This window comes from Acomys minous, assembly GCF_964271855.1.
Source record: "Acomys minous genome assembly, chromosome: 5".
Lineage (NCBI taxonomy): Eukaryota > Metazoa > Chordata > Mammalia > Rodentia > Muridae > Acomys > Acomys minous.
In genome coordinates this window covers 92,742,048-92,761,655 of record NC_140494.1, presented here as the reverse complement: position 1 = coordinate 92,761,655, position 19,608 = coordinate 92,742,048, and the positions used below count along the sequence as shown (strand labels likewise).

At 41.7% G+C, this 19,608-nt stretch overlaps 1 long non-coding RNA gene across 1 annotated transcript; it reads left to right on the top strand.

The window, feature by feature from the left end:
- Positions 1-1,110: 1,110 nt before the first annotated feature.
- LOC311597405 lies at positions 1,111-19,596 on the top strand. Its single transcript, XR_014779219.1, has 3 exons — positions 1,111-1,434; positions 12,858-12,931; positions 19,462-19,596. It is a non-coding gene; the product is annotated as an uncharacterized lncRNA (long non-coding RNA).
- Positions 19,597-19,608: the final 12 nt, after the last annotated feature.

The window sequence follows — 19,608 nt, the reverse complement described above, 5'->3', positions numbered from 1 at the left end:
TGTAAACTGAATAAACTCATTCTTCTCCAAGTTGCTTTGGTTGTGGTGTGCCATCATAGCAATAGTAACCCTAAGACAGCACCCAACACCCAGCAACACTAGCTTAGAGAGCCCAGCTGGACAGAACTAAAGAGTTCTTGGGGCGGGGGTGGGGGCGGGGCTGTAGAAATGGCTCAGAGGTTAAGGGCACCACCTGCTCTTCCAAAGGTCCTGAGTTCAATTCCCAGCAACCGTATGGTGGCTCAGTACCGTCTATGATGAAATTTGGTGCCTTCTTCTGGCGTGCAGAGGTATATGCAGGCAAAACACTGTATACTTAATAAAGAAATTAAATCTTTTAAAAAAAAAAAGAGTTCTTGGACCAGACATAGGGGAATACGTAATCGGTGTTTGCATTTTTCCTTTGGGGGAAGTTATGTGGGGCTGGCTCTCTAAATGAGCACACAGCATGGGAGAGGATGATGGGTAGAGAGGAGAGAGGGAACATTCTAAAATAATAATAATAATAATAATAATAATAATAATAATAATAATAATAATAATAAAACTATAAAACTCAATAGTGACTGCATAAGCCAGTCACATAGCCCTTTGAGTCTTAGGTACTGCACAGAATTGTAGCTGCTACATATTTGGAGTTGTAGTACCAAAGGTGTGATTAATGTGTGCTGATGTGATGTGAGGAGAGCTTTGACCTCACTAGGTGATTAAGAGTTTTCAGCACCATTCTAATCTTACAGGACCTCTGCCGTAGCTAGCAACCGAATTGTCCTCTCTATGGAAAATGACTGTACGGATAGTGATGGGCAGGGTGAAAGGGAACTCAGGTGAGACCCTAGGGGCAGGACCACACCTGGATGGGGTGTGTGGTGGGTCTGTGGGAAGCTAGGTAGCTGCAAGGGAGAGGGTGGAGGCTCAGTCTCCCTTGCTATGAACTTCAGGTGACTTTGGGTGATCCTTGCCCCACCCTGTGTTTGGCTTCCTTATCTGAAACAGTTCAAGGCAGTGCTCATTCGCCCGCCCCTTGGCTTGCTGAGGGGATTAAGTGAGATAACCTAGGAAAGGTGCTCAGAACACGGAGTGCCTGGCTGGACTGCTATTGCTCTGAGGTGGTGAGCAGACCGGAGCTCAAGGGCACCAGTGGGGAGGCAACAGGGAGGGGACCTCCTGTGGCTTCCAAGCCTCTCCCTTTCTGCCTTCCTGGGAAGGCAGATTCTTCATGGAATTCTCCCCTTCCCCACAAGGTCACTTTGCCAAGGCTTTACCTTGGGAGGCAGTCTTCCCTGACCATCAGCCACATGGTCCCTTCTGTACAGATCTGACTACCCTGGACATGCAGGCGCAGAGGGCAGAGGACTGTGACACAGTTCCAGCAGTCCCTGGGCAGGCTTCTTCCTGGAACAGAGGGGCCTCCAGCGCCTCCAGCTTTCTGTGGTGAGCAAATCCCGGCCCCCCCTTTGGACATGCATGTTGGAAATATGAAGTGTGATTTCCCTTGCCCAGTGAAGCCTGAGCCAGCCCAGGCAGGCCTTATCTCTCTACTCAGCCCAGTGTTTGTTTGAAGAAAATCAAAGCATGCTCTTTTTCTGCTTTCTTCAAAGGAAGGAGAGAATGATGCTGGCTTCTGCAAGAGGAGAGGGAATGCGGGCAGGGGTAGGCGTGGTCACGGCAGAGCTTCCTTCTCAGCCTTTTTTTTTTTTGTTTCTGGTCAAGCCGAATCTCTTTCTCAGGCTATTCACAGAATTATTAGACTAGTGTTGCTGGCCCCAAATGCAAGGCTCATCACCGTGCTGCCTCTGAATGGGCAGATTTTTCTGGAGTTTATCTACTCCTATGGCTCCCCTCACTCCTCAGTCTTCATCTTCCACCTCTGACAGCCCTGAAGTGTAGGGAGCACAGGAAGCTCCAAGTGAGTGAAGTCCTGAGTGAATGTGCTTTGTTGACATGGACGTGACCCCGTGGAGGACTCCAAGGCCTCAGATGCACCAGAATTGGTATAGCTGTTACCCATAATAGTCTAGGCTCAAGCGGGGTGACAAAGCTTTCCTTGGGAGTGCCAGTATGAGAGTTTATGAATGGGGGACCAGTGTATGCAAGGACTAGCAACTGCAGCTAGATCACTCCGGGACTGCTCGCCTTCAGAGATCTCCTACCAAGACTACCCAATCGCCCCGCCCCCCACCCCTGTACTTTACTCATAGACACTTCAAAGTTCAGGGCTGTAGGGTAGCTGATTGTACCTGACACCAGACTTCCTGTATGTGTCTGTGTGTCTGTCCTTTCTCTATTCTCTTAACAGCCCTAGTCAGTATTCTAGGGCCCAAGCTATAAGGTCTTCCAGACCCTTTGGCTGGCTGTCATTTCCATTCCAGTGTTAGCAGGCTCATCTGTTTGCAAGTGACAGGTCCTGGCCCTCTTGGGATGCCAATCAAATTGCTTTGATTCCATCTCTGCCGATTTGTACCTTTTCCCTTCTCTGACCCTCTTCCCATCCCTGGGAGCAAGTACCACATTCTTCCATCCCCTCTCTAGGGAGGGCCCTAATCCTAAACCCTGACTATTCTCTCTACTGAGTGAGGGTCAGCTTTTCTTCTTCTTCTTCTTCTTCTTCTTCTTCTTCTTCTTCTTCTTCTTCTTCTTCTTCTTCTTCTTCTTCTTCTTCTTCTTTTTCTGTTCAGGCATTTGCCAGAGCCGAGTCCAGCCACTGGCATGGGAATAATGTAGTCATTGTTTGAGATGTCTCACACTATGCTAGATCCTGGGCCATAACTGAGTGGGGCAGTGCTGAACTCTGGAAGGCCATGCTGTGGTCTGTTGACTCAGAGCATCTACGAACACATATTGTCGCCTGGATAGTGCTTTATGGGGCTCACATTGCTTTTCATGTCTAGAACATTGCTGATGAAGTGTTTAAAATATTTTAATTGATTTTTACTTCACATATTAGTTGTATCCATTAATTGGACCCAGCATAATATTTTCATACATGTGTATGGCTTGCACTTAGCTACCTTTCCTCTCCTGTCTTCACCTTTTCTAATCTCTTGTAATTATGACTCACTGTTTTACTTCCTGGCTGACTATTCCCTTCCCTTCCTTTCCCTTCCCTTTTCCTTTTTTCCTTCCTCTCTCTTTTTTCCTTCCCTTCCCTTTCCCTTCCCTTGTATCCTTCCCTTTCCTTCTTCCCTTCCCTTCCCTTCCTCCCCCTTTTCCTCTACATGTAGGAGAGAGAACATGATACTTCTGACCATGGGTGTCTAGCTTATTTCATTTTTTCTGCAAATGGCGGGGTTTTATTCTTTACTGATGAACGGTACTCCCCTGTGCAGCTTTGCCACATGTTCGTTCACCATCCTTTCCTCTGTTGGCTGCTACCTAGACTGGTTCTGTGCTTAGCTACTGAGAGTAGTGCAGCAGTGAAGTTGGGAGTACAGTTGCCTTATGGGATACTGAATTCATTTCCTCTGGCCATATAGCTCAAGGTAGGCTATCTGGATCATAAACACAATAGATCTGTTTTGAGCTCTTCTGAGAAACCCATTAGCCTTGTCCGTAATGGCGGTACTGACTTATACTCTAAACCGTGGAGTTGAAGAGTCCCTTTCCTGCCGGATTTGATTAGTTTTGCTTTTCTGGTACTCACTGTTCCAAATGGAGTAAGATGGTATCTCATTGTAGTTTTGACTTGCATAAAATATTTTTACTATTGAATATGGTAAATGCCCTGTAATTTTAGACTCTGGGTGATGGAATTAGTATAACCATGAGTTTGAGGTTAGCCTGAGCTGCAAAGTATGACCCTGTGTCAAAAAAAATAATTTTTTTTTCTATTATGGGTGTTTAAAAAAATATATATATAAAAACAGAGATGCTGTAACAGGAGTTTAAGAACTTACTACCAGAATTCAGAGTCCCAGGCTCTCCACCCCCCGCCCCTGGCCCCCCCTTCCTCATTTCTGCTTAGCTCTGGGCTATAATGTCCTGTTGCAAACAGTCATGACTTTCGGGTGAATTTGGCACATCCCTTTTCTTGCCATAGGAAACAGGAAACCAATGCTATTATTATGGCTCAATTCGATGGCTCATGTTTTATACTGGGGAGTCACAGGCTCAGTTTTACTAAGGATCTGAATCCAGTGGCTGGTCATTGTCAGGAAGAACAGCCCCACCTAATGCCGAGTTGAGAGGGACTGTTCCAACCGGAAGTTCTCTTACATCTAGTCAGGTGACGTCAAACAATGTTTGTGTGTGGTGTTGGATGACGGCTGAGGACTGGCTCATTACTACCAGCCTTTCCAATACTCTGCTAAAGCAGGGCCCCTGTAGATCAGGAGCCCTTCCTCAGCCTTGTTAATTTGCCAAGGGGTTTATCCAAGGATGGTGTCCGCAAGTTACCCACTAGCTTTTACAAAAGGAAATAGCATTTGCACTGGCTGCTCTTCCAGAGGTCCTGAGTTCAATTCCAAGCAACCACATGGTAGTTCACAACTATCTATAATGAGATCTGGTGCTCTCTCCTGGCGTACAGGTGTACATGCAGGCAAAACACTGTATACATACATAATCAATAAATAAATCTTACAAAAATTCCTCCTAAAAGATTTGTCTTCCTTGATAACTGATGATTTTTTTTTAAAAAAATAACAACATTATTGTGCTTTCCTCCTTGCCTTGACTACCAGGAAGCTTTCTTCTGAATCTCGGGCTCAATTAGAGTGACTATTTCCCCTATGATTGCAGTCAGCTTATCTCAGCCCATTTCCTCTACGGGATTTCCTATTTCCCCCTTATCTTTATAAGCCTAGGGCACAGAGGTTTTATAGTATCTGGCCTTTATTTTCATCTCTTTAAGGTTAGGAGTGGTAGAAAGGAAAAATAAAAGCAAACAGAATCAGACTGTGCCTTTCCTGCAAGCTTTACGCATAGAGACTTGTTTGCTGGAAACCCAAAGGGCCTAAGTGCTAGTCCAAGATTAATGGTGGGTAAGTGTGGGATTATCAGAGCTCTCAAGCATGCAGAACGTTTATGCTTTACCACCGATGATTCAAGCCTTTAAAAGAGCTTCCTTAAATCTGATTCAATTTGTTCTTGACTTATTATCCAGCACCCACTCACCTCTGTTTCATACACCAGGTGCTGCTGGAGGTGACCAATAAAGAAAACAAACATTTATCTGTAGGGAATTTATAGTTTCCCGTTGAATAGACATGTTCATCTGATTATAACACAAGATAAGAAAAGTGGGAGTGCTTTTGATAAAATTTAATGGCTTGGGAGGAGAAAGAATGTACAATAGTTGGAAATGAGGAACGAGATGGCTAGCATGTAAGCAGCTTCCTTTGTTAAATTTTTAATTTTCATTGAAAATAGATTCTTCTCTCCTACAATACATCCTGACCACAGTCTTCCCGCCCTCCACACTTTCCAGCTCCCCCTAGCTCCCCTCTCCCCCAAATCCACTTCCCCTCCATCTCCTCTTGAGAAAAGGGCAGGCCTCCTCGAAACAGCAGCCATTCTTAAAGGAGGGGGAAGACAGAGATATGTGAACCTTTCTGTCTAGTGTTTTCTTCCTTCTGCAGAGGATAAAATCAGTTCTGAGAAAGAAAGATTTCCACACTACCCACTTAAAGGTCATTATAACCATGCCTGGGTTGAAGGCTGATCCCATAGCACCTGGAGGCTGGGTTCATGTGTTCATAAGTGACAAGTACAGATTGTCATTCAAACTTGCAGGTTCTGTGCCCATGGATTCATGAGTGATGAACTGAAAATTTCTGAACCACACTTGCATACCTGGGGTAACTCTCACTTGGTTGTGATATGTGTATGTATGTATATGTATATGTATATGTATATGTATATGTATATGTATATGTATATGTCTGTCTGTCTGTCTATCTATCTCCCTCACATTTCAATTCAATGATGGATTGGATTTTGTTGACAAATTTTGCACATATGTTTAAAAGATTAAGCCAATAATTTTCTTTTCCTTCAGTGTTTGTCTGGCATCATAAATAAATTAGGAAACATTGCTTCTTCTGTCTCATGTAAGGATGTTACATGTTGGCATAACTTCTTCATTAAATGTTTAATAAAATCTATCACTGAACCCAGGGTAATTACCTCATGTTTTGAAATGTAATTCACCATTAATTCAATTTTTAAAAAAATAAATAAAGGTATATTTAGATTATTTACTTCTCCTTTAAAGGAGTTGGTTCATTTCATCTAGGGAATGCATAGGCATAGAGTTGGGCATAGTATTGTTTTTAAAAAGTTGTTCTTTTGAAGATGCTGGAGAGAGAGTGTGTGTGTTCAGTGGTTAAGAGCACTGGCTGCTCTTCTAGAGTACCCAGGTTTGATTCCCACTACTCACAGGGTGGCTCACAACTGTTGGTAACTCCTATTCCTAGGGGAATCCAGCACCCTCTTCTGGCCTCTGTGCACACCAGGCACCTAAGAAGTGCATATACACACATGCAGACAAACACTTATACACAAAATAAGATTAAACAAATCTTTAAAAATGTTTAAAAATTATTCTTTTGAGGCTGAAAGTTTTGTTATGTGCTTCCTGCTGGCCTTGAACTCGAGATCCTTTTGCCTTAGCATCCTGAGTGCTAGCTGTACATGTGTTACATAGGTGCACCACCATGCCTGGCTCCAGGCTTTCATCCTTTGAAAATTCATGGGATCTGTGGTGATATCTCTTTTATCAATCTTAAGACTGTTAAGTGTGCCTCCCCCTGTCTTCAGGAAGTCTGTTATTATTGACTTTATTGGTTTTTTCAACGAACCCGCCTTTTAAACAAGTTCTCTACTAGCTTTATGCTTTCAGTCCATTTACTATTTCTCTTTGTTTGCTCTTTTCTTCTTCTTCTTCTTTTTCTTCTCCTCCTCCTCCTCTTCCTCCTTCTCTGCCTCCTCTCAGTTTTTTTGAGACAGGGTTTCTCTGTGTAGTCCTGTCTGTCTTGGACTCACTTTGTAGACCAGGCTGGCCTCGAACTCACAGAAATTTGTCTGTCTCTGCCTCCCGAGTGCTTGAATTAAAGGCATGCGCCACCGTGCCCAGCTTGCTCTTATTTTTTCAAGTTTCTCCAGGGAGAAGGTAAGATTACTGAATTTATTATGTTTGTATTTTCTTTTTATATAATTATTTATTTATTGAGAAAATTTTTTCATACAATATATTCTGATTATGGTTTCCCTTTCCTCACCTCCTCCCAGATCCTGTCCACCTGCCCATCCATTCACTCCATGTTTTTTTCCCTCTCTGGCTTCAGAAAACACACAGGAAAATTAAAAAAAAAAAAAGACAAAATAAACCCAAAGAAAAATCTTGAGAAACACACACACACACACACACACACACACACACACACACACACACACGGAACCAACTTCAAAAACAAAAACAAAACTCCACACAAACACAAAATTGGGAACCATCATACATAGGCAAAAGTAAGATTTAAAAAAAAAAAAATAAAGCCAAATAGAGCAATATGAGACCAAAGAAAAAACAAAAAATCTCCCAAAATGCTATTGAGTTCATTTTGTTTTGTCTATTTATTTACTGCAGAGCATGAGACTTGTCCATAAGTTTCTCCATTGGAGAAAACTAATTTTTCCTTTGCAAGCGACTGTCAATTGTAGATAGCTTCTTGGTTAGGAGTGGGAGCTCTATCTACTTCCTTTCTCAGTGTGGGGGCCCTGTCTGACTTCGACCTGTGCAGACCCATGCATGCTGAGTTCATGTGTATGTGTCAGTCCTGTTGTGTCTGGAAGATACTATTTCCTGGGCATTACCCATCCCCTTGGGCTCTTATAGTCTTTTGTTAAGTGCATTAAAGAGTTAAGAAAAAGAACTAAGTTGTCTTCATCAACTTCTACAAGTTTTGATAAGCTGCATTTTCATTTTAATTTATTTCAAAATATTCTGAATGTTCTTTTGAGGTTTCTTCTTTGGCTTATGTGTTACTGTGAAGTGCACTATTCAATCTCTAAGTGTTTTGAGGTTTGCCAGCCATTTTTCTGTTTAATTTCACTGTGGGCTGAGAGCACACTGTAAACTCTGTTCCTTTACATTGGTGGAGACCATTCTTTTAAAGTTTAAAGGTTTGTTTTATGACTCAGAAGATGATCTACCTTGCTGAATACTCTTTGTATTTGAGGAATTTAATTTTACTATTGGTGGGTGAAACATCCCACAGATGACTGTTATATCCTGTTGACTGCTGGGCCTACTGAAGTCAACTGTGTCCCATTAATTGTCCCATTGATTGTGCCTATTTTTTAAAAAGATTTATTTATTTATTATGTATACAGCATTCTGTCTGCAGGCCAGAAGAGATGATTGTGAGCCACCATGTGATTGCTGGGGATTGAACTCATGACCTTTGGAAGAGCAGTCAGTGCTCTTAACCTCTGAGCCATCTCTCCAGCCCTGATTGTGCCTATCTTTGATGGAGAATACTCAAATCTTCAACAACAAGCTCGACTAATCTTTCATTAAAGAATTTTTCTCATATATTTGACATATTTGAACATATTACGACACTGATGGATATAAACATGATATATCTTTCTTCATCTTTTTATTTTACTATTTTTTTATTTTCTTGGTAGTTCTGAGAGCTTTATATATGCTAAACACTGAGGCATACCCCTAGTTCATTCATTTTTAAATTTTATGTTATTGAAATAAAAAAAATTAATTTAATTTTTAAACTTTAATTTATTATTATTTATTTATTTATTTTTGAGACAGAGTTTTTCTGTGTAACCTTGGCTGTCTGGGACTTGTCCTTTATTTTTATTTCATTTTTTATTTTTAATAGACATGAACCATTATCTTTCAAGTGGGCTTCTAGTGCACAATATATATTTGGGTCTTTATGACAATCTAACTTCTAATTGTATAGAAGCCATTCATTGATGGGTAAAGTAATTCTGGTTATGGCTGAACTTAAATCTACTAAATTTTATACTACTTATACTATTTTATACTATTTACTGCCCTTAGTTTTTTTTATGATATTTTTGTCTTTTATTCATTTTTTTTGTCTTTTGTGGGTTTAAAAAAAGATTTATTTTAAAGTTGTGTGTGTGTGTGTGTGTGTGTGTGTGTGTGTGTGTGTGTGTTTATCTGTGCATGTGTGAGTGCAGGTACCCGTGGAAGAAAGAAGAAGGCATCAAATCCCTTGAAATTGGACTTACAGGTTATTGGGAGCCTCTGACACGGATGTTGGGAATGGAACTCTGGTCCTCTGCAAGAGCAGTACCGAGTCTTAACTACTGAGCTGTCTATGCTGACCCCGTTTGTGTTTTTGTGGTTTTAATTAAACATTTTATATTATTTTCTCTCCTTTCTTCACCTAAGCTATTTTTCTCTATAGAACTCTTTTAGAGTTGTGCCACAGTTTGTATCATACATGCACAATCATTTCAGATTCACCTTCGAATAACCCTGTATTACTCTTATTATCAGAAGTAAGGTATCATCCCACTCCTTGCCTCACTCTGCACAAACACTTCGTACAAACATTAAAATGTATACATTAGAGTGAATAATCAAGCACACTGTTGTCCTATTATTTTGCGGAAATGTATATGCTAGGTCAGCAATGCCAAGTGCAAGAGCAAGCAAAGCAAGCCTTTTCCTTTCTTTATGCTGATCTGAGTTTCTGACTTATTAATTTTTCTTCTCTCTGGAGACGTATTTAAAATACATTCCATGCAAGCATGTCCGTTAGGAAGTGATTCTCTTGATTTTTGTCTATTGGAAAAGTCCTTATTATTCTTTCAGTTTTGAAGGATTATTTCACAGATATTTTTTTATAGAACGTGTTTGTATTGTTTGTATTATGATTTGTTCAGTTTACATCCTGAATGTTATCCCCTAGCTTGTATCTTTCCGTTTCCACCCTGCCTCCTTCTTCTGCCCTATTCCCCCCCCCGCCCCCCCCCCCCAGACCTCTGACAGAAAGGGACCTCTTCCCCCACCATCTGACCACAGCCTATCAGGTCTCATCATGATAGCCTGCATCCCTTTCCTCTGTGTGTGGCCAGACGCCCCCCCCCCCAAGAGGAAGTGATCAAATTGGGAGCATCAGAGTTCATGTCAGACAGAGGCAGTCCCCGCTCTAGTTACTTTCTGTTGCTGTAATAAAACACAATGAGCAAAAGCAACTTAGGGAAGAAAGAGTTCATTTTGGTTTAAGCTTCTGGCGAGGTGAGTTCATCACCCTGGGCATGGCGGCAGCACTTAGGCATGGCAGACAGAATACAAGACCACACCCCTTCCCTTTTCCGAATAGCACCCCTAACTAAGCCTGTGGGAAACGCTCTCCTTCAAACTACCACAGAATTCCAGGTACGCTTTCTTCTCTTCTCCACTCTTTACACTGTCTTCTGTTGCCCCAGTGGCTTACTGGAGTTGGATATAATTCTTACCTTTGCTTCACGTAGATAACACATTTTCCCCTTGTGGCTTCTTTGAAGATATTTTTCTCGTCTTTGGTTTTCTGCAGTTTGAAAATAATTTATTTAGAAGCCTTTAAAAAAAATCTTGCTTTGTTTATCCTGATTGGTGGCCTTTAAGCTTCCTGGATCTACACAGTTTGATGTCATTGATTTAGAGAAATTCTCAGTCGTGATCACTTTAAATAGTTAGAAATAAAAATTCTTCTCTCTTGATTCTCTCTCCTATCTTCCTCTATCTCTCTGTCTCTCTTGGTCTGTCTCTCTTGGTCTTCTCTGTCTCTGTCTCTGTCTCTCTCTGGGGTGCCCCCTTCCTTCTCCTCCCATCCTCATATAATAAACTTTTTCACATCTGAAAAAAAAAACAAATGAAAATTCTTCTGATGTTCCATTTCGTACATGCTGAACATCATGTGGTATCATAATTTTTGGATACTCTGTTAATTTTTAAGCATTTCTGTCTTTTTTTCTTTTTGGCTTTTCTTTTGCAATGTTTACTTTTTGCAAAGCAGAGATGCCAAGCTTTCATCTTGGTCTCGGTCACCTTGGCAAATTGACTTCTAAGTGTCTGTTACAGTTGCCATGGATGTTCACTGATATCTCACATGGCTTTAGTTTGATTGTTTCTAATTATTTACTAATGTTCAACATATTGTTAATATGCTCCTTTGTCACCTTATATCTTCCTGGGTAAGATGTCTCTTTATATCTTTAGACTAACTTACTGGATCATTAATTCCAGGAACGTTTTAAAACAGAAAATTTCCATATGAATTATGTCCTTTGCACATAGGAATTGTCTTTTTTCATTTTTAATCTATGGGTTTTTTCATTTCTTATATGGATGAGAGCTTCAGTGTTATGTTAAACAAAAACAGAAAAAGTAGAGCTGTTGGTACAGGGCACTTGGTAAAACACTTGCTTAATGTGTAGGAAGTCCTGTGAAAATTGGGCACAGTGGTTTACACCTATAATCCCAGCACCCGGAAATTTAAGGTTGAGGCTGGAGAGATGGCTCAGAGGTTAAGAGCACTGGCTGTTGTTCCAAAGGTCCTGAGTTCAATTCCCGGAAACCACATGGTGGCTCACAACCATCTATAAAGATATCTGGTGTCCTCTCCCTCCCAAAATTCAAGGTCATCCTCAGCTATATAATGAATGCCTGGCCAGCCTGGGTTTTATGAGAACCTGTCTCAAAATCAGAGGAAAAAACAGGCAACAGAAGTAGAAACTCCGGCCCTTTTCCTGAATTTGGTAGGAGTAGGAGAATACATAGAATTAGTTTTTATCATAAAGAATGCTAGGTGACATTGGCATAAATTGAGTAAACCTTTTGTATTTAGAATAAACCCTCCATGCTCACTTTGGTAGCACACATACTAAAATTCAAACGATATAGAATAAATCCTTTCTAGTCAGGTGTATCATTTCTTAAAGAATTGCTGAACTCTTTTTGCTTTGTTGTGTTTTTGAGATAGGATCTTGGTATGTAACCCAGGCTTGCCTCATACTTGCTGTCTTTCTGCCTTCATCCTCCTCAGTGCTGGAATCTCCCAAGAAATTGCTACCATGCTTGGCCTGGATTGCTTAATTCTATTTGCTAATGTTTCACTAAAGATTTCGATATTTATGTTCATGAGAGATATTAGTGCATAGTTTTGAATTTCTTTCTTTCTTTCTTTCTTTCTTTCTTTCTTTCTTTCTTTCTTTCTTTCTTTCTTTCCATGGTAAGATGACATAGCAGGTAAAAGTTCTTGTTACCAAGTAAGCCCACTAACCTGAATTTAATCCTCCTGTCTCTGTCTCCCAAGGGCTGGGACTATAGGCCTGAGCCACCATGCCTATCTTAGTTTTCTTTTCTTTTCTTTTGTTTTCTTTGTACTGCACATCTCTGGTTTTGGCTTGAAAGGGGACAACAGCATCATTAAATAGGTCAAGCAGTAGTTCTGATGCCTTTTCCTACTTTCTGGAACCAGTGCACTGAGTGTGACCTCTTCTTAAATGTCTGGTGCAATTCTCTAGTGAAATTATCTGGGCCTGGAGGTTTGTCTTTCTGGAACTTTAAAATCACAAATTAAATTTCCTTAACCTTAATAGAATTATTCAAATTAAATCTTGTATTGGGTGAGTTATGGCAGCTTTGGTCTCTCCAGGAACTGGGCCTCTTCATCTAAGTTGTCATTTGTGTGCAGCAGAAGGTTGGGGCATTCTGGGTTGCTTTGCATAGGTCACTGATCTGTGCTTTTTACTCTTTTTTTGGGGGGTCAGTCTTAAAGGTTTGCCAGCTTTGTTGAAGAACTGGCTATTTGCTTCATTGGTTTTAATAGTTCCATGGACTCATGCTTTTGTCCTTTTATTTTCTTCCATCTTAGAGCTTGGATCTGCGCTTTCCTCAAGTGGCCCTGGTGCTGAGGCGTAGTTTTCAGCTTGGTGCTATTGAGAAGCGGTAAGACTTTAAGTGTGGTCTAGTTAGAGATTTGAGGTCATGTAAAGGGTGTGCCCTCCAAAGGGATTATGGGATACCAGTTTCTTGTTCTCTCTCTCTCTTCCTCTCCTCCTCCCTGCCCCTAGCCATGTGAATGGTTTCCTTCACTATGTGGTCCCTGCCGTCACGTGCTGGCTTGCCACAGGCTCAAAAGCAATTAATTGCCACACAATAACCTCTAAGCCATGAACCAAATTAATATTTTTTTTTGCTTATAAGGTTATTGTCTCAGGTGTTTTGTTACAATAATGAAAGGCAGACTCACATATTCCTTTTACTTCATTTTGGATTATTTTCTTGTTTTTTAAAAAAATTTTATTTTATTTTTTAAAGTTTTTAAGGAATAAGAGCCTAGATTATAAGTTCAAACACACACACACAGACACACACACACACACACAGACACAGACACACACACACACAGACACACACACACACACAGAGACACACACACACAGAGACACACACACACACAGAGACACACACACACACACAGACACAGACACACACAGACACAGACACACACACACACACACAGACACACACACACACACACACACACACACACACACACACACACACACACACACCCTCACTATGTAGCCCAGGCTTCATCTTGAACTTTTAATCTTCTTTTCTCAGCCTCCCAAGTGTTGGAATTGTAAATGTGTGCCCCAATCCAGAAGAGAAATTAAAAAATTATAAGATCTATAAAATTCCCTTGGAGCAACTCTTTAATAAATGCCACAAATCCATATTTTCATTCAATTCTTCTTCTTCTTCTTCTTCTTCTTCTTCTTCTTCTTCTTCTTCTTCTTCTTCTTCTTCTTCTTCTTCTTCATCTTAGAACTTTCTGGTCAAACTATAGATTATTTGTAGGTGTATTGTTTGCTTCCTCATAACTTTCTATTATTGATTTCTAATTTGATTCCATTGTTGTTGAAGAATTTCAGTTACATTTTTAGGTTTGTTTTACATCCCAGAACATGGTCTATCTTACAGCTAAACACTCTGTGGACATTGGAGAGAACATATGTTCTCCTTTGTGGCTGGAATGTTGCGTACATGTCAAACAGATCCTGTTGGTACTGAATTCTTCTATATTCTTTCTTATTTTTCTTTTCTTTAAAAATTATTTATTCAGCTGGGCATGGTGGCACACCTCTTTAATCCCAGCACTCAGGAGGCAGAGGCAGGTGAATCGCTGTGAGTTCGAGGCCAGCCTGGTCTACAAAATGAATCCAGGACAGGCAAGGCTACACAGAGAAACCCTGTCTTGAAAAACAAAACAAAAATTAAAAAATCATTTATTCATCAATTTATCATAGTGAATGTGGGTATACCTTTGCCATAGCATGGGAAGTTCAGAGACAATGCTCAGGAGTAGATTTCCTCCTTTTACTTCATAAGTTAAAGTCTCTCTCCTCACCCCTCTTCAAGCATTCTATCTGTCTGTCTGTCTGTCTGCTTGCCTATCTATCTATCTATCTATCTATCTATCTATCTATCTATCTATCATTTATCTATCACTTATACACCCTGACTGCAGTTTCCACATCTTTCTTTCCTCCAAGTTCCTCCAAGTACATCCACCCCTCCTCCATTTCTCTTCAGAAAAGACAGGCATCCATGGATGTCAACCAGGCATACCATATAAAGTTGCCGTAAGATGTAAAGAGAATATCTTGTGTATTGTATGGGTTCATCACTTGCTAATAAAAAAATCTATGGCTTATAGGAAAGGATAGAATAGAAGGTGGGGCATCCAGCAGGCAGAAAGGATTTTGGGATAGAGCCAGGCAAGAGAGATTTGTTTGGGAAGATGTGAGGAGGACAGACTTATGGTACCTGAGCAGAGGTAACCAGTCAAGTGGCAGAATGCAGATTAGTATAAATGAATTATTTTAAGTTATGAACTAGTCAGAGAGAGAAGAGTCTAGCTATATGATGTAGGTATTTGTAAATATATCTTGAGTCTCATGAGTCATTACTCTGGGAGCTTGGGGTCAGGAGGAAAAACATGCACCCACCTACAGTAAGACTAGGCACCTCTTCTCCTACTAAGGCTAGATGAGGCATCTAGTAGGAGGAAAGGGTCCCAAAGAAGCTGCCTCTGACTCTGTTGCAAGTTCTGTCTTGTATGCCCACACTGCATGCTCTAGATAAGCATCTTCTTCAGCCTTCTGGCCCAATATATCTGACAGACATATTTGTGAGGCAAGAACTATTGAGGACTTGCTTGCCTGTCTTGGCAATGACTCTGCCTGCATCCAAGCTTGACCTTTTTTTAGGGAGATTTCCATCTGTGGTAGAAGTGAGGACATTTTCCCAGTGGCTTGTTTGCCACATTTGAAGCCACCTCCATCAGGTGGTTCTTTGTTGCTTATCATCTTCTTTGAGGTAGGCTGGGTGTTGCCAGGAATTAACCTGTTCTATTGTCAGTGAATCTTTAAAATAATAAAAACATTTAAAATGCCATGTTCTGCATTCTCTGAGGTTTTTGAAGACTTAAATCTAACTATTCTACCTCATCTTTCTATAGAATAGTATCTGCTGCACCTAAGATGTATATTTTTGCGATAAAAGTAGACTAGTGATTGACATGACCATGATTTGATCAGCTAACAATTAACTTGTATAACTTACTTATCCTAAACAGCCTACAATAGCACTTTCAACGTATTGGAATACGTTGTATTATAATTGAGTTATATGGGTACAATACCTCATATTAGAGTAGAAATACATATAATACACACATCTATCATCGAAGCATTTTAATGCTGGTTACTTTGTCAGATAATTCTAAAAATTCCATGGTACTGGTGTTGGTGTCTCCTCTTATGGTTGAAGTCTAAAATGTCTCCCATAGGCTTGTGTATTTGAGTAGCTAGTTCACAGCAGGTAGTACTGTTTTGGGGGCATGCGCTGTGGAATCTTTGGGACATGACTGGCTGAGAGGATGAGACACTGGGCGTGGTATAAGACACAGCTTGCAGCTTCTTGATTGGCTAAGATCTGAACAAGCCTCACTGCATGCTCTGGCTGCCATGCCTTTTTTTTTTTTTTTTGTGGGCTGCATTCCCTGGAATCTCGCGCCAGAATAAGTCCTCCCTCTCTTAAGTTGCATCTGTTAGGGTTTTGTCGCAGTGAGGGAGAAAGTAACTAACACACCAGCACTAGATACTGTCTGTCTTCTCTCCAGAGGACTGTGTTTTATATATAAAGTCTAGTGCATCAGTCAGGCTCCTCTAGAGAAACAGAACTGGTAGGATACAAAAAGTACATCACGAGTGTATTAATCAGCTCATGTTAAAATAGAAACAACAGCTGTCTCATTCCTGAGAGGCTGAGGCCTCTGGAGTTGCTTGGTCCTTGAGGCTGGGTCTCTCAGCACTTGGAGCAGTCTCACAGTGCCTGTCTCACACTGGAGAGGCCCACAGCTCTGGAGCTGCTTATTCCACAGGCACCGTGCCTCAGTAGTCCCATTCTGCCACTGGACACCTGGATGGTTCTTGGAGAGCTGCTGGTCAGGGAAAGAAGCCTGGCAGCTCTGTTTCTGTATCACTGAAGGAATATCACCAAGTGACAACAGGGAAGGCCGAATAGGCAGGACAGTAGGCCAAGCCAGCAAAAAGTGAATAATCTCCCTTTGCCGTGTCCTTCTAAAAAGAAAATTCTGAGCTACTACCAGAATGTGCAGTGCGCACTCGGCGTCGGGGCTCCCCAAATCTATTAAGACAACTCTTCAGGTGACATTAAAATCAACCATCACATCTCTGATGTTTACTAAACTGAATGGAAGGAACAGGGACAGTATATCTATGTAGTTTCTGTGTAGTACAAACTCAGTATTCTTTTTTTGAATGTGCATATACATGGTTATGTGCATATATATTTGTTCATGTGTGTGTCCACGTGCCACATGTGTGTGCTTTTGTGTATAAAGGCCAGAGGTTGACATTTGGTGTCTTCCTTCCTAACCTATTTGCCATCATTTCCTTTTTCAAGACAGGGTCTCTGAATGTGAGGGTCACTGATTCTGATAGACTGGCCAGCCAGAGAACTCTGGGGTCTGCCTGCCTCTGTCCTCTGTGCACTGAAGTGACAGCTGTGTGCTTCCCAGCCCAGCTTTTTATGCAAGTACTGGAGATGCAAATTAAGATCTCCACACATGTGAGGCAAGCATGTTACTGGTGGACCCAACCTCTGTAGCCTGTCAGCATCCCTCCTGGCCCTCCTTACAAAAATGATCATGATGATTTGAATCGGTGCCTCAGACCCTGGAGAAGGGCAGCTTTTATAAAGTGTAAATTTAATTAAAAACATTTTACTTTAAGTGTGTGATTGTTTGCCTGCATGCATTTTGCACACCACATGTGTGTCCTGTACCAGATTTCCTGGGAGTGGTGTTCCAGATGATTATTGATAACCATGTGGGTGTTTGGAACCAAACCCAGGTTCCCTGTGAGAACAAGTGCTCTTAGCCACTGGGCCGTTTCTGCAGCCCCAAATTTAATTGCTATACTTTAAGTGTGCATGCATTTAACATTTACGGTTAAGATTCAATAGCCCTAAATGCTGTAAACTTCTTTATCAGTGCCATCTCCTGCAGCTCCCACAATCACCCTTTAGGTAGACACAGCTTTTATCTGAGTCCACAGCTTTTATCTGGGCCTCAGGAGGTAACAGCAAGGCTGGGCCCTGAGACCCTGAGACCAACTCCGGTTCTCTATAAACTGCCTCCAAGGACCCTCCTGGGCCAGTCGGGTCCTGACAAGGACTAGTGACCATGGTGTTTTTCTCTCTGGGAGACAGGGCAGACAGCTGATATACTATAGGGCTTTGGCCAGAATCTTACTTGCTGTGGTCACTGGCATCTTACAGGCTCTCACTGAAATAGGAAGACGCTTAGGGCCTATTTGCAGAGAGCTGGGCCCAGGATTTCAGGGCCACCACGCCTTTGTTTCTAGTCCTCAAACCTAAATGAGTCATTTCCCTTAGAAAGGGTCTGTTCTATTCCTACTTCTTTGCAGGACCTGGGGGTGATTAGAATTTTGGGCCAGTTTATTCAAAGTAGACTGAGTTTTGTGCTCTTGAGTCTCCCTACTCCTAAGTCCTCATTCCTGACTTTGAACCCAGAGCTTTGATTTCTTTTTCTGAGACAGGGTCTTACATAGCCCAAGGCATCCTTGAACTCACTAGATAGCTGAAGGTGAGTTTGAATTTGGGACCATCCTGTCTCTGCTTCCAGAGTGCTAAGGCCATAGGCTTGTGCCTCTGTGTGTGGTTTTATGTGGAGCTGGGGATCCAAAAGTGTTCTGTGTGTGCTAAGGAAGAGCTCCCTCCCTAGCCTTATGCCTGGGCCTTTAAACAACAGATGAAGAAAATCATCCTCCATCCAAAGAACTCTGTGACTGTGCCCAGGAATGCCTAAGAAAGGCAGTTTCTGTCTGTGGAGTCTTTAGCTCAGGAGGCCTGGTTTAAAAACAAACAGCAAACATTTGTCTTGGACCCTGCCCAGCTCCACCAATCTGACATTCTCCTTAAGCACAGTTATGACTCTAAAGTATGTGGCCAAGGGGGAAAGGAACATGCGTCGGACTTTGTATCTTTGTCCTGGCCTGAGATGAGATTCCACTTTGGAATTGTTGTCTGTGAGGGGCTTGTCCCTTCTGAGGAGGTGACTTAGGTTGTAGGGAATTTGAGGAGCCATTTTTTCTTCTTATGCTATAAGGACACAGGCAGGAGACTGAACCGACTAATTCCCTTGAAAGTTAATGACATGTAAACGAGCATGTGAGTACTTTCTGGTCTGAGAATGTTAGAATCATCCATGACAGATTACACTAGATTCAAGATGACGAAAGCAAAGGCTCTGGTATCCGAGGCATGTTGGTTCAGTCTCAGCTCTTTCATTTGTGCTTGTGTATCATCTGGAAGGTTCTCTGACTTTTTTTTTTTTTTTTAAATTTCCAGCTTCCTAGCTGTGAAGTGAGGATAAAAACATGTGGCTCAGGGTTTCTGTCTTGAGGATTATGTTAGGCAAGGAAAGACTAGTGCTTGGTTCTCTGTGTTAGCAGGGGGTGGGGGTGGGGTGCAGTGGTGGCACACACAGCCGGGGCGGGGGTTCTCTAGGACGATAGAGCATTGATACACACTAGGATTCATTGTAAGAACTGGCTCGTGCAATTACAGAGGCCAAGAAGTCCTCTAATCTGTCATGTTTGAGCCAGAGAACTGGAAAGCTGGCAGGGTAACTCAGTCCAAGTCTGAAGGCTTGAGAACTGGGAGGGGTTATGTGTGCAAGTGCGTGTGCGCACATGTGTGTGATATTTGAGGGGGTGAAATTTGCATAGCTGTTCCAGTGAAAGAAAAGAGGATCAATTTGTTCTTCCTTAGCTTCCAATGGGTTGGGTGATGCCCACTCACACGGGTGAGAGTTTATCTACCTCACTCAGTCTACTGACTCAGTTTCTAATCTCTTCCAGAAACATCTGTTCTGACACACCCAGGAATGACATAGCAGCCATCTGGGCATCGCTTAGGCTAGTCACCTAACATTTTCCATCAGAGGCCTTTGCGCTAGACGTTTGTGAGTACATGGCATGATCAAAATGCAGCTTAGTGTTTTTGTG